Here is a 13,166-nt window from a genome sequence, read left to right as displayed (position 1 = left end):
AGAGGGGTCACCTCATCAAGTTCCACTTTCCTCCCACTTACTTCTTTCGAGAGAAACTCTTTTTCCCGAAAGGACCCGTTCTTGGCAACAAAGATCTTGCCTTCGGATCTGAGGTAGAAGGTATACCCAATGGTTTCCTTAGGGTATCCTATGAAGACGCATTTTTCTGACTTGGGTTCGAGCTTTTCAGGTTGAAGTTTCTTGACATAAGCATCGCATCCCCAAACTTTAAGAAATGATAGCTTAGGTTTCTTTCCAAACCATAATTCATATGGTGTCGTCTCAACGGATTTCAACGGAGCCCTATTTAGAGTGAATGCGGTAGTCTCTAAAGCATAACCCCAAAATGATAGCGGTAGATCGGTAAGAGACATCATAGATCGCACCATATCCAATAGAGTGCGGTTATAACGTTCAGACACACCATTACGCTGAGGTGTTCCAGGCGGCGTGAGTTGTGAAACAACTCCACATTTCCTTAAGTGTGTGCCAAATTCGTGACTCAAATATTCCCCTCCACGATCTGATCGTAAGAACTTTATTTTCCTGTCACGTTGATTCTCAACCTCACTCTGAAATTCCTTGAACTTTTCAAAGGTCTCAGACTTGTGTTTCATTAAGTATACATACCCATATCTACTCAAGTCATCAGTGAGGGTGAGAACATAACGATAGCCACCGCGAGCCTCAACGCTCATTGGACCGCACACATCAGTATGTATGATTTCCAATAAGTTGGTTGCTCGCTCCATTGTTCCGGAGAACGGAGTCTTGGTCATTTTGCCCATGAGGCATGGTTCGCACGTGTCAAATGATTCATAATCAAGAGACTCCAAAAGTCCATCTGCATGGAGTTTCTTCATGCGTTTGACACCAATGTGACCAAGGCGGCAGTGCCACAAGTATGTGGGACTATCATTATCAACCTTACATTTCTTGGCATTCACACTATGAATATGTGTAACATCACGTTCGAGATTCATTAAGAATAAACCATTGACCAGCGGGGCATGACCATAAAACATATCTCTCATATAAATAGAACAACCATTATTCTTGGATTTAAATGAGTAGCCATCTCGCGTCAAACGAGATCCAGTTACAATGTTCATGCTCAAAGCTGGCACTAAATAACAATTATTGAGGTTTAAAACTAATCCCGTAGGTAAATGTAGAGGTAGCGTGCCGACGGCGATCACATCGACCTTGGAACCATTCCCGACGCGCATCGTCACCTCGTCCTTCGCCAGTCTCCGCTTATTCCGCAGCTCCTGCTTTGAGTTACAAATATGAGCAACCGCACCGGTATCAAATACCCAAGAGCTACTACGAGCGCTGGTTAGGTACACATCAATAACATGTATATCACATATACCTTTGGTATTGCCGGCCTTCTTATCCGCTAAGTACTTGGGGCAGTTCCGCTTCCAGTGACCGTCTCCCTTGCAATAAAAGCACTCAGTCTCAGGCTTGGGTCCATTCTTTGTCTTCTTCCCGGCAGCTTGCTTACCGGGCGCGGCAACTCCCTTGTCGTCTTTCTTGAAGTTCTTCTTACCCTTGCCATTCTTGAACTTAGTGGTTTTATTCACCATCAACACTTGATGTTCGTTTTTGATCTCCACCTCCGCTGATTTCAGCATTGAATATACCTCAGGAATGGTCTTTTCCATCCCCTGCATATTGAAGTTCATCACAAAGCTCTTGTAGCTAGGTGGGAGCGACTGAAGGATTCTGTCAATGACCGCGTCATCCGGGAGATTAACTCCCAGCTGAGACAAGCGGTTGTGCAACCCAGACATTTTGAGTATGTGTTCGCTGACGGAACTATTCTCCTCCATCTTACAACTGTAGAACTTGTCGGAGACTTCATATCTCTCGACCCGGGCATGAGCTTGGAAAACCATTTTCAGCTCTTGGAACATCTCATATGCTCCGTGCTGCTCGAAACGCTTTTGGAGCCCCGGTTCTAAGCTGTAAAGCATGCCGCACTGAACCAGGGAGTAATCATCAACACGTGTTTGCCAAGCGTTCATAACGTCTTGGTTTGCTGGGACGGGTGCTTCAAGGACATATGCTTTCTTGGCAGCTATGAGGATGATCCTCAAGTTCCAGACCCAGTCCGTATAGTTGCTACCATCGTCTTTCAGCTTGGTTTTCTCTAGGAACGCGTTGAAGCTGAGGTTGACATTAGCGTGGGCCATTTGATCTACAAGACATATTGTAAAGATTTTAGACTAAGTTCATGATAATTAAGTTCATCTAATCAAATTATTAATGAACTCCCACTCAGACAGACATCCCTCTAGTCATCTAAGTGATACATGATCCGAGTCAACTAGGTCGTGTCCGATCATCACGTGAGACGGACTAGTCATCATCGGTGAACATCTTCATGTTGATCGTATCTTCTATACGACTCATGTTCGACCTTTCGGTCTTCCGTGTTCCGAGGCCATGTCTGTACATGTTAGGCTCGTCAAGTCAACCTAAGTGTATTGCGTGTGTAAATCTGGCTTACACCCGTTGTATGCGAACGTTAGGACCTATCACACCCGATCATCACGTGGTGCTTCGGAACAACGGACTTTAGCAACGGTGCACAATTAGGGGGAACACAATTCTTGAAATTTTAGTGAGATATCATCTTATTTAGGCTACCGTCGTTCTAAGCAAATAAGATGTAAAACATGATAAACATCACATGCAATCAAATAGTGACATGATATGGCCAATATTATTTTGCTCCTTTTGATCTCCATCTTCGGGGCGCCATGTTCATGATAGTCACCGGCATGACACCATGATCTCCATCATCATGATCTCCATCATCGTGTCTTCATGAAGTTGTCTCGCCAACTGTTACTTCTACTACTATGGCTAATGGTTAGCAATAAAGTAAAGTAATTACATGACGTTTCAGTTGACACGCAGGTCATAAATAAATTAAGACAACTCCTATGGCTCCTGCCGGTTGTCATACTCATCGACATGCAAGTCGTGATTCCTATTACAAGAACATGATCAATCTCATACATCACATATATCATTCATCACATTCTTCTGGCCATATCACATCACATGACACATGCTGCAAAAACAAGTTAGACGTCCTCTAATTGTTGTTGCAAATTTTTTACGTGGCTGCTATAGGTTTCTAGCAAGAACGTTTCTTACCTACGCCAAAACCACAATGTGATATGCCAATTTCTATTTACCCTTCATAAGGACCCTTTTCATCGAATCTGATCCGACTAAAGTGGGAGAGACAGACACCCGCTAGCCACCTTATGCAACTAGTGCATGTCAGTCGGTGGAACCTGTCTCACGTAAGCATACGTGTAAGGTCGGTCCGGGCCGCTTCATCCCACGATGCTGCCGAATCAAGATAAGACTAGTAACGGCAAGTAAATTGACAAAATCTACGCCCACAACAACTTGTGTTCTACTCGTGCATAGAAACTACGCATAGACCTAGCTCATGATGCCACTGTTGGGAATCGTAATAGAAATTTAAAATTTTCTACGCATCACCAAGATCAATCTATGGAGTCATCTAGCAACGAGAGAGAGAGGAGTGCATCTACATACCCTTGTAGATCACGAGCGGAAGCGTTCAAGAGAAAGGGGTTGATGGAGTCGTACTCGTCGTGATCCAAATCACCGATGATCCTAGCGCCGAACGGACGGCACCTCCGCGTTCAACACACGTACGGAGCGGCGACGTCTCCTCCTTCTTGATCCAGCAAGGGGGAAGGAGAAGTTGATGGAGATCCAGCAGCACGACAGCGTGGTGGTGGAAGCAGCGGGATTCCAGCAGGGCTTCGCCAAGCGCTACTGGACGAGGAAGAGGTGTCACGGGAGGGAGAGGGAGGCGCCAGGGCTTAGGGTGCGGCTGCCCTCCCTCCCCTCCACTATATATAGGGGCTAGGGGGGCGCATGCCCCCCTTGGAGATCCCATCTAGAGGGGGGGCGGCGGCCCCTCGGGGGCAACGACCCCCTTAGGGTTTCCAACCAGGGGGCGCATGCCCCCTCGGGGGGCAACGGCCCCCTAGGGTTTCCAACCCTAGGCGCCTTGGGCCCTTGGGTGGGGCGCACCAGCCCACCAGGGGCTGGTTCCCACGCCACTTCAGCCCATGGGGCCCTCCGAGATAGGTGGCCCCACCCGGTGGACCCCCGGGACCCTTCCGGTGGTCCCGGTACAATACCGGTGACCCCCGAAACTCTCCCGGTGGCCGAAACTGGACTTCCTATATATAAATCTTTACCTCCGGACCATTCCGGAACTCCTCGTGACATCTGGGATCTCATCCGGGACTCCGAACAACTTTCGGTTAACCGCATACTAATATATCTACAACTCTAGCGTCACCGAACCTTAAGTGTGTAGACCCTACGGGTTCGGGAGACACGTAGACATGACCGAGACAACTCTCCGGTCAATAACCAACAGTGGGATCTGGATACCCATGTTGGCTCCCACATTCTCCACGATAATCTCATTGGATGAACCACGATGTCGAGGATTCAATCAATCCCATATACAATTCCCTTTGTCTATCGGTACGATACTTGCCCGAGATTCGATCGTCGGTATACCGATACCTTGTTCAATCTCGTTATGGCAAGTCTCTTTACTCGTTCCCGTAACACATCATCCTGTGAACAACTCCTTGATCACGTTAAGCTCATTATGATGATGTCCTACTGAGTGGGCCTAGAGATACCTCTCCGTCATACGGAGTGACAAATCCCATTCTCGATCCGTGCCAACCCAACAGACACTTTCGGAGATACCTGTAGTGCACCTTTATAGCCACCCAGTTACGTTGTGACGTTTGGTACACCCAAAGCATTCCTACGCTATCCGGGAGTTGCACGATCTCATGGTCTAAGGAAATGATACTTGACATTAGAAAAGCTTTAGCAAACGAACTACACGATCTAGTGCTATGCTTAGGATTGGGTCTTGTCCATCACATCATTCTCCTAATGATGTGATCCCGTTATCAATGACATCCAATGTCCATGGTCAGGAAACCGTAACCATCTATTGATCAACGAGCTAGTCAACTAGAGGCTCACTAGGGACATGTTATGGTCTATGTGTTCACACATGTATTACGATTTCCGGATAACACAATTATAGCATGAACAATAGACAATTATCATGAACAGGGAAATATAATAATAACCATTTTATTATTGCCTCTAGGGCCTATTTCCAACAGCCAGGCCCCCTTCCCCTTGTCCAATTCGGACAGCCCATGGGGGGCGTGCGCCACCCCTTGTGGGCTTCCCTCTCTCTCCCCTATGGCCCATGATGGCCTATTACTTTCCCAGGGGGTTCCGGTAACCTCCCGGTACTCCAAAAAATACCCGAAACATTCTGGAACCATTCCGGTATCCGAATATCATCGTCCAATATATCAATCTTTACCTCTCGACCATTTCGAGACTCCTCGTCATGTCCGTGATCTCATCCGGGACTCCAAACAATCTTCGGTCACCAAAACACATAACTCATAATACAAATCGCCATCGAACGTTAAGCGTGCGGGCCCTACGGGTCTCAGAACTATGTAGACATGACCGAGACACATCTCCGATCAATAACCAACATCGGAACCTGGATGCTCATATTGGTTCCTACATATTCTACGAAGACCTTTATCGGTCAAACCGCAATGACAACATACGTTATTCCCTTTGTCATCAGTATGTTACATGCCCGAGATTCGATCGTCGGTATCCTCATGCCTAGTTCAATCTCGTTATCGGCGAGTCTCTTTACTCGTTCTGTAATGCATCATCCCGTAACTAACTCATTAGTCACATTGCTTGCAAGGCTTATCATGGTGTGCATTACCGAGAGGGCCCAGAGATACCTCTCCAATACTCTGAGTGACAAATCCTAATCTTGATCTATGCCAACCCAACAAACACCATCGGAGACACCTGTAGAGCATATTTACAACCACCCAGTTACGTTGTGACGTTTGATAGCACACAAGGTGTTCTTCCAGTATTCGGGAGTTGCATAATCGCATAGACAAAGGAATATGTATAAGTCATGAAGAAAGCAATAGCAATAAAACTTAACGATCATTATGCTAAGCTAACGGATGGGTCTTGTCCATCACATCATTCTCCTAATGATGTGATCCCGTTGATCAAATGACAACACATCTATGGTCAGGAAACTCAACCATTTTTTTAATAAGCAAGTCAAGTAGAGGCATACTAGGGACACTTTGTTTTGTCTATGTATTCACACATGTATCAAGTTTCCGGTTAATACCATTCTAGCATGAATAATAAACATTAAGGAAATATAAATAACAACTTTATTATTGCCTCTAGGGCATGTTTTCTTCAGTCTCCAACTTGCACTAGAGTCAATAATCTAGATTACATTGTAATGATTATAACACCCATGGAGTCTTGGTGCTGATGATGTTTTGCTCGTGGAAGAGGCTTAGTCAACAGGTCTGCACATTCAGATCCCTATGTATTTTGCAAATCTCTATGTCTCCCTCCTTGATTTGATCGCGGATGGAGTTGAAACGTCTCTTGATGTGTTTGGTTCTCTTGTGAAATCTGGATTCCTTCGCTAAGGCAATTGCTCCAGTATTGTCACAAAAGATTTTCATTGGACCCGATGCAATAGGTATTACACCTAGATCGGATATGAACTCCTTCATCCAAACTCCTTCATTTTATGCTTCCGAAGTAGCTATGTACTCCGCTTCACACGTAGATCCCGCCACGACACTCTGCTTGGAACTGCACCAACTGACAGCTCCACCATTTTGTGACTTAGAGTCATCCAGATCACAGTCAAAGCTAGCATCGACGTAACCATTTACGACGAGCTCTTTGTTACCTCCTGTCAGGACCCCGATTCCAAGTCACACCGATCTAGCCTGTAACACCTCATATAGCATTGCGGCCTCACGCACGGTACTCCCACGGGTGTCGCCTTACCATGGCCCGGGACCGTTTGTGCCTTTTGGCTCACGTATATGATAATGTCGCTAGCATCCATATGATAGAGAACCCGGGCCGACATGGCTAGTCGTGAACCCAAAGCGGCACTAACGTATGGGGACATGCATACATGAATCAACATCGAACGTGTCGGTCAACAGCGTGTGAATCCGGGCTGTAGCACTAGGCTAACAGGACTCCGGGAACCCGGGCTGTAGCAGGCTAGGCAGGACTCCGGATGTCATCGCGTGACATTTCCCCGAAGGGACAGACACAGGAACGATATGAATCACATGCCGGCCAGTCAGGTGTCCAGAGCAGTAGTGCTGGGCTAGCAGGACTCCGGTGAACCGGGCTGTAGCGGACTACTATGGCTCAAGGAGGCACTAGACTACATTTCCCCATAAGAGAGGCTGCCAAGGATAAACAACTAGATTGTCGGATCCCACACATACCAAGCATTTCAAACATACACACAATATGCTCGATATGTGCAAATACAACATGGCATCACAACAAAACTCTACAACTCAAGTACTTTATTTAAAGGGCTCCGGAGAGCCTTACATAACTTGTTCATACAGATAGGGGTCACATGACCCGACACTCAAGTCATACAATCATACAAGCACATGCGGAAGCAAACTGTCTGGGTACAGACACTAGAAAGAAAGAAGGCTTGACGAAGCCTGTCTATCTACATAGGCCCTTCACAAGCCTAGATCACCACCTGGGTGGCAAGTCACTCGTCGTCGTCGAGTTCTACGTAGAACCCGTCAGAAGGGGCGGTGTTGTCGTCTGAAAACAGTAATTGAAGCAACATGAGTACAAAGGTACTCAGCAAGTCTTACAACAGATCCTACTATACATGTTCATTCTCAAGAAGGTAGTGGGGTTATTGCAGCAAGCCAGCTTTGACTCCTGGCTAAGCTATCCTACGATACACCACTTGTGAAATAGTTTTCGCACACGAGTCCACTAATCACCATCTCAATACTCCACCGTGGATCCTCCCTCGTCATCCAACGAGAGGGCCATCCGCGGTACTCACACTTATCTTGAGGCTTTTAGTAGTATCCATTTACTTGTCTATGAACTGCATAAGCGACCAAGTAGTCCTTTACCGCGGACGCGGCTATTCGAATAGTTTCATACCCTGCAGGGGTGTACTTAGTCACACACGCTCTCACCACTTATCGCCGCTACACGACGTGTACTCGGCAACCTTCAAGCGGAAGCCCAACGTGGGTGTCGGCCACAGCCTACCTAAACACTCGAGTCTCTAGTCCAGGTTTATCGCCTATTTACGTTCCATCCGCAGGGAGTCCGGCCGAGGTTTCCACATACGGCCCCAAACGATGTGTGCAGGGTTCCCGGACACCAAACGGGCGACTCGGTACACCGTGCCACGAGCCTACCGCATCACAGCCCACCCCTTGGTCAGCGCTGTCCACGGCCTCCAGCTTACTACAAACACCAGAAACTACGTGCAACTCCTGGACAGAGGACAAGGGTGATTAAGAAGCCGAGGGGGTCCATTGGTTTCGGGCCCAATGTGTGGTAGTAGCTGAATCTTAAATCACGCATACAGATCTCAGTTCTTAGGGACGGTCTCAACGAAACAACCCACCATGTACTCCTGCATGGCCTCCCATCGATACCTTTACCAAATCATATTCAACACTTCACTCCCATTACCGACACACGCACTTTCACTCCAGTTCATCACCCTGATGAGCCAGACCTGACACAACTCTAAGCGTAGCAAGCATAGCATTGTAGGAACACAACATGGCTCAATCAACTCCTACATATGCTAGTGGGTTTCATCTAGTTACTGTGGCAATGACAGGTCATGCAAAGGAAAGTGGGTTCAACTACCGCAACACACAGCAGTTTGAATCGCGCTGTCTTAATGCAGTAAACGAGAGCAGAAGCGAGAAGATGGGTTTGTATCGAAATGATCAATGGGTTGCTTGCCTGACGGAGTGGTGGTGGGATACTGCCCTTCAGTTGGATACTCGTGAATATCCTCGGAGGCAGGACCTACCACAATGAACACATCGAAGCACAATCAACACCAAACAAGTGCAACAATATGATGCATGCATGAGGCATGGCAAACTGGATGTATTGGGCTAATGCAACTAAGACCAGATGGGTTTGGACTAATTTGAATCAAAGATTCAAATTCCAAGTTCATAAATGGCCCATATTAGTGCTTTATCTTGTTCTGTATAAAACAGTAGGTTAACTTGCTTAATCATGCATGAAACCAGTACAGATGGATAGAATGGATTTTTCTGATCATTTTTCATATATAAATCTTTTCATTCTGAGCTATAGATTATTTTCTATGATTTTTTGAAGTTTGTGATAATTTCTGGAATTTCCAATATAAGAATAATTCCAGTAATGCTTTATTGCGTCAGCCTGACGTCAGTGTGACGTCAGCAGGTCAACGGGGTCGTCCAGGTCAAACCTGACGTGTGGGTCCCCTGTGTCAGTGTCACTGTTAGCTAATTAGGTAATTAGGATTAGTTTTAACTCTAACCCAGATTTAATTAGCAGGCGGGCCCCACTTGTCAGTGACCCTGGGGGGTCAACCTGTGGTCAAACCACGTTGACTCGCCGGTGTTTAGCCGCCGGCGACGTCCAGACGCGGCGGTGGAGTGCGGGATCCCTCCTCCAGCGACCAAAAGGACGGCGGAGAGTACCTACGTGTAGCTGGGGGCGAACCGCGTCGACTGGTGGTGGTAGTGGAGCTCGGGGTCGCCGGAATCGACGCCGGCGACGAGCCGTGCGGCTGCCGGGGTACGGGCGTGGTTGGAACCGTAGCTAGAGAGCACGGCGAGGGACATGCGATGGCGCTACAGGTTCCTGGCGTTGCGGTGGAGCTAATGGCTAGGGTGGTGCGGCCGTTGGATGGCCGGAGCCTCGTCGGCGACGAGCTCGTGCGGCGGCGCGTACGGGCGCGTACGGGCGAGCTTCGTGCGGTGGCTACAGAGCTCGAGAAAGAGAGAGGAGAGGATGGGAAGGTGGCCATGCTCACGGCGATTACGACGGAGCGGACGGCGAGGTCGGAGGCGAGCTGTTGCAGTGGCGACGGCGGAGGGGATCTCCGACGGGGAGCGGCGAAGGCGAGGTCGGTGGCGGAGCTTCGGGGCAACCGAGCGCTCGGGGCTCGGCTTGCTCGAAGGAGTGGGCGACGGCGGTGCTGTTGGACACGGTGGAATGGCGCGAGGTCGACGGTGGCCGCGGTTACTCCGGTGAGGTGGCTGCGGCGGCGTCGGCCATGGTGGGGAGAAGGCGAAGGAGAGGCGACGGGGGAGAATGGCGGTGTCCAGAGGCTCGGGGGCGCGTCGAAGGGGTCGTCCAGCGCATCCACGGGCGAGGGCGGCAAGCAGGTGGCGCGGTGGCGAGCTCGCGCTCGCCGGCCTCACCTCTCTGCCTACTCTGGCGAGAGCAGGCAGCTGACTGGCGCGGGCCAGCACAGTGCTGGGCCGCCAGGTGGGCTGCCAGGTAAGTCCTCTGCTTTCTGTTTTTCTCCTTTTATTTATTTCTGTTCTGTGTTTTGAAATAGTAAAAATACTATTTCATTTGGAAAACCCCTGAAAATATTCTGAGGCTCCTTTGACATTATTCTCAACAGCCTAAAAATACCTTCAAGATTATTTGGGCATTTGAAAATATTTATAGCATTTAAAATGCCCAAATGCAAATACTTATGGCTTGTGCAAAAATCCAAGATGGCCTCCAAAAATATGAAACCATTTTTGGCAGAGGTTTTAGCCAGAACCAAAGATGGTGAACATTTATGGAGGGCATTTCAGGTTCATTGAAAAGAATTTTAGTAAACCCTAGTTGTTTCAGGGGGGTGCTGGGGGTTTCTGGCATCCCCATTTCAAGTTTCTGTGAAAAAAATAGACATGATGCAACACTCTAATGTGAACTAGCTAGGATGTGACAACTCACCCCCACTCAAAAGAATCTCGTCCCGAGATTTAGGATCCGTTGGGAAGAAGGTGGGGTACTCAAGTCGAAGACGATCCTCCCTTTCCCAAGTAGCTTCTTTCTCGGAATGGTGTGACCATTGAACCTTGAGAAACTTGATGTTTTGGCGTCGAGTGGTACGCTCGCCTTGATCAAGGATTCGAACGGGATACTCCCGGTATGTGAGATTATCTTGGAGATCAAGCGTTTCGTGGTCCACTCCACGGATAGGATCCGAGAAGCAACGCGTGAGTTGGGAAACGTGGAAGACGTCATGAACCTTGGAAAGATGCGGAGGTAGTTCCAATTGGTAGGCAACTTCTCCTCGCTTGGCAAGAATGCGAAAGGGTCCAATGTAGGGAGGAGCCAATTTGCCTTTGATACCGAAGCGATGGGTTCCCTTTAAATGAGTCACCCGAAGATAAGCCTTCTCGTCAACCTCAAAAGTCATAGCCTTATGTTTGCGATCATAATGGCTCTTTTGGCGTGATTGGGCTGTTTTCAATTTCTCACGAATAATGTGAACCTGCTCTTCTGCTTCCTGGATCATATCCGGGCCAAAGAGTTGTCTTTCCCCGGTTTCTGACCAGTTAAGAGGCGTTCGAAATTTTCGTCCATAGAGAACCTCGAAAGGGGCTTTGCCCAAGCTAGCTTGGTAGCTATTGTTATAAGCGAACTCGGCGAATGGAAGGCATTTCTCCCAATCCATGCCAAACGAGATGACAGAAGCTCGGAGCATATCCTCCAGAATTTGATTAACTCGTTCTACCTGACCACTTGATTGAGGGTGAAAGGCTGTGCTAAAAGAGAGACGAGTTCCCATAGCATTTTGGAAACTTTCCCAAAATCGAGAGGTGAAGAGACTTCCACGGTCTGAATTAATTTCCAATGGAACACCATGAAGAGACACTATTCGGGAGATGTACAAGTCTGCTAGCTGGCTAGCGGTTATACTCTCACGAACAGGTAGGAAGTGGGCTACTTTGGAAAGACGATCGACAACAACGAAGATAGCATTATTCCCTCTCTTGGTCCTGGGAAACCCAGTAATGAAATCCATACCGATTTTATCCCATTTCCATTCAGGAATAGCCAGAGGCTGAAGGGTGCCAGCAGGCCGTTGATGCTCTGCTTTAACACGACGGCAGATGTCGCAATTAGCAATGTATTGAGCAATTTCTCTCTTCATCCTAGTCCACCAAAACCTCTGGCGTAGGTCTTGATACATTTTAGTACTACCGGGATGAATGGTGAGAGGAGATTCATGAGCTTCCTTAAGGATCAATCGCCTTAGGTTGCGTACCTTGGGAACCACTAGGCGGTCTCCAAAGAACACAACACCTTGGTCATCAACGGAGAAACAATCTGCAACTCCTTTCTTGATGTTTCTCCTAATACGGGAGATTCCCGGATCTACCTTCTGAGCTTTGATGATCTGATCCGTAAGGGTAGGTTTCGCCACCAGGGTGGATAGAAAACCTCGAGGAACAATGTGAAGGTTAAGCTTACAGAATTCCTCGTGGAGAAGTGGTTGACTTTGTTGTAACATCAAGTTGTTACAATAGGATTTACGGCTTAGCGCATCAGCCATGACGTTGGCTTTGCCCGGGGTGTAAGTTATTCCTAAGTCGTAGTCTGAGATCAACTCGACCCAACGTCTTTGCCTGAGATTCAAATCCGGTTGGGTGAAAATGTATTTCAGACTCTGGTGGTCGGTGAAAATCTCGCAACGATTACCGAGAAGGTAATGTCGCCATGTTTTGAGTGCATGGACTACGGCTGCAAGCTCTAGATCATGTGTGGGATAATTATCCTCATGTGGACGCAACTGTCGGGAAGCGTAGGCAATCACATGACGGTCTTGCATGAGTATGCAACCTAGTCCTTGTCGCGAGGCGTCGCAATAGATAACAAAGTCCTTAGAAAAATCTGGTGGTACGAGTACGGGGGCAGATGTCAGGCGTCTTTTCAGTTCCTGAAAGCTGAAATCGCACTGTGGGGTCCACTCGAACTTCTTATCTTTCTTGAGGAGTTCGGTTAGAGGTTTAGCAACCTTGGAGAAATTCTCGACGAAGCGGCGGCAGTAGCTCGCTAAGCCGAGGAAACTCCAAACTTGCTTGACCGATTCAGGTGGAGTCCAGTCAAGGATGGCTTGAACTCGCTCGGGATTGACGGCAATACCCTTA

The sequence above is a fragment of the Aegilops tauschii genome, chromosome 3 (assembly GCF_002575655.3).
Source record: "Aegilops tauschii subsp. strangulata cultivar AL8/78 chromosome 3, Aet v6.0, whole genome shotgun sequence".
Taxonomy (NCBI): Eukaryota; Viridiplantae; Streptophyta; class Magnoliopsida; order Poales; family Poaceae; genus Aegilops; species Aegilops tauschii.
The sequence above is the reverse complement of the archived record's forward strand: the minus strand, read 5'-3'. Positions refer to the sequence as shown.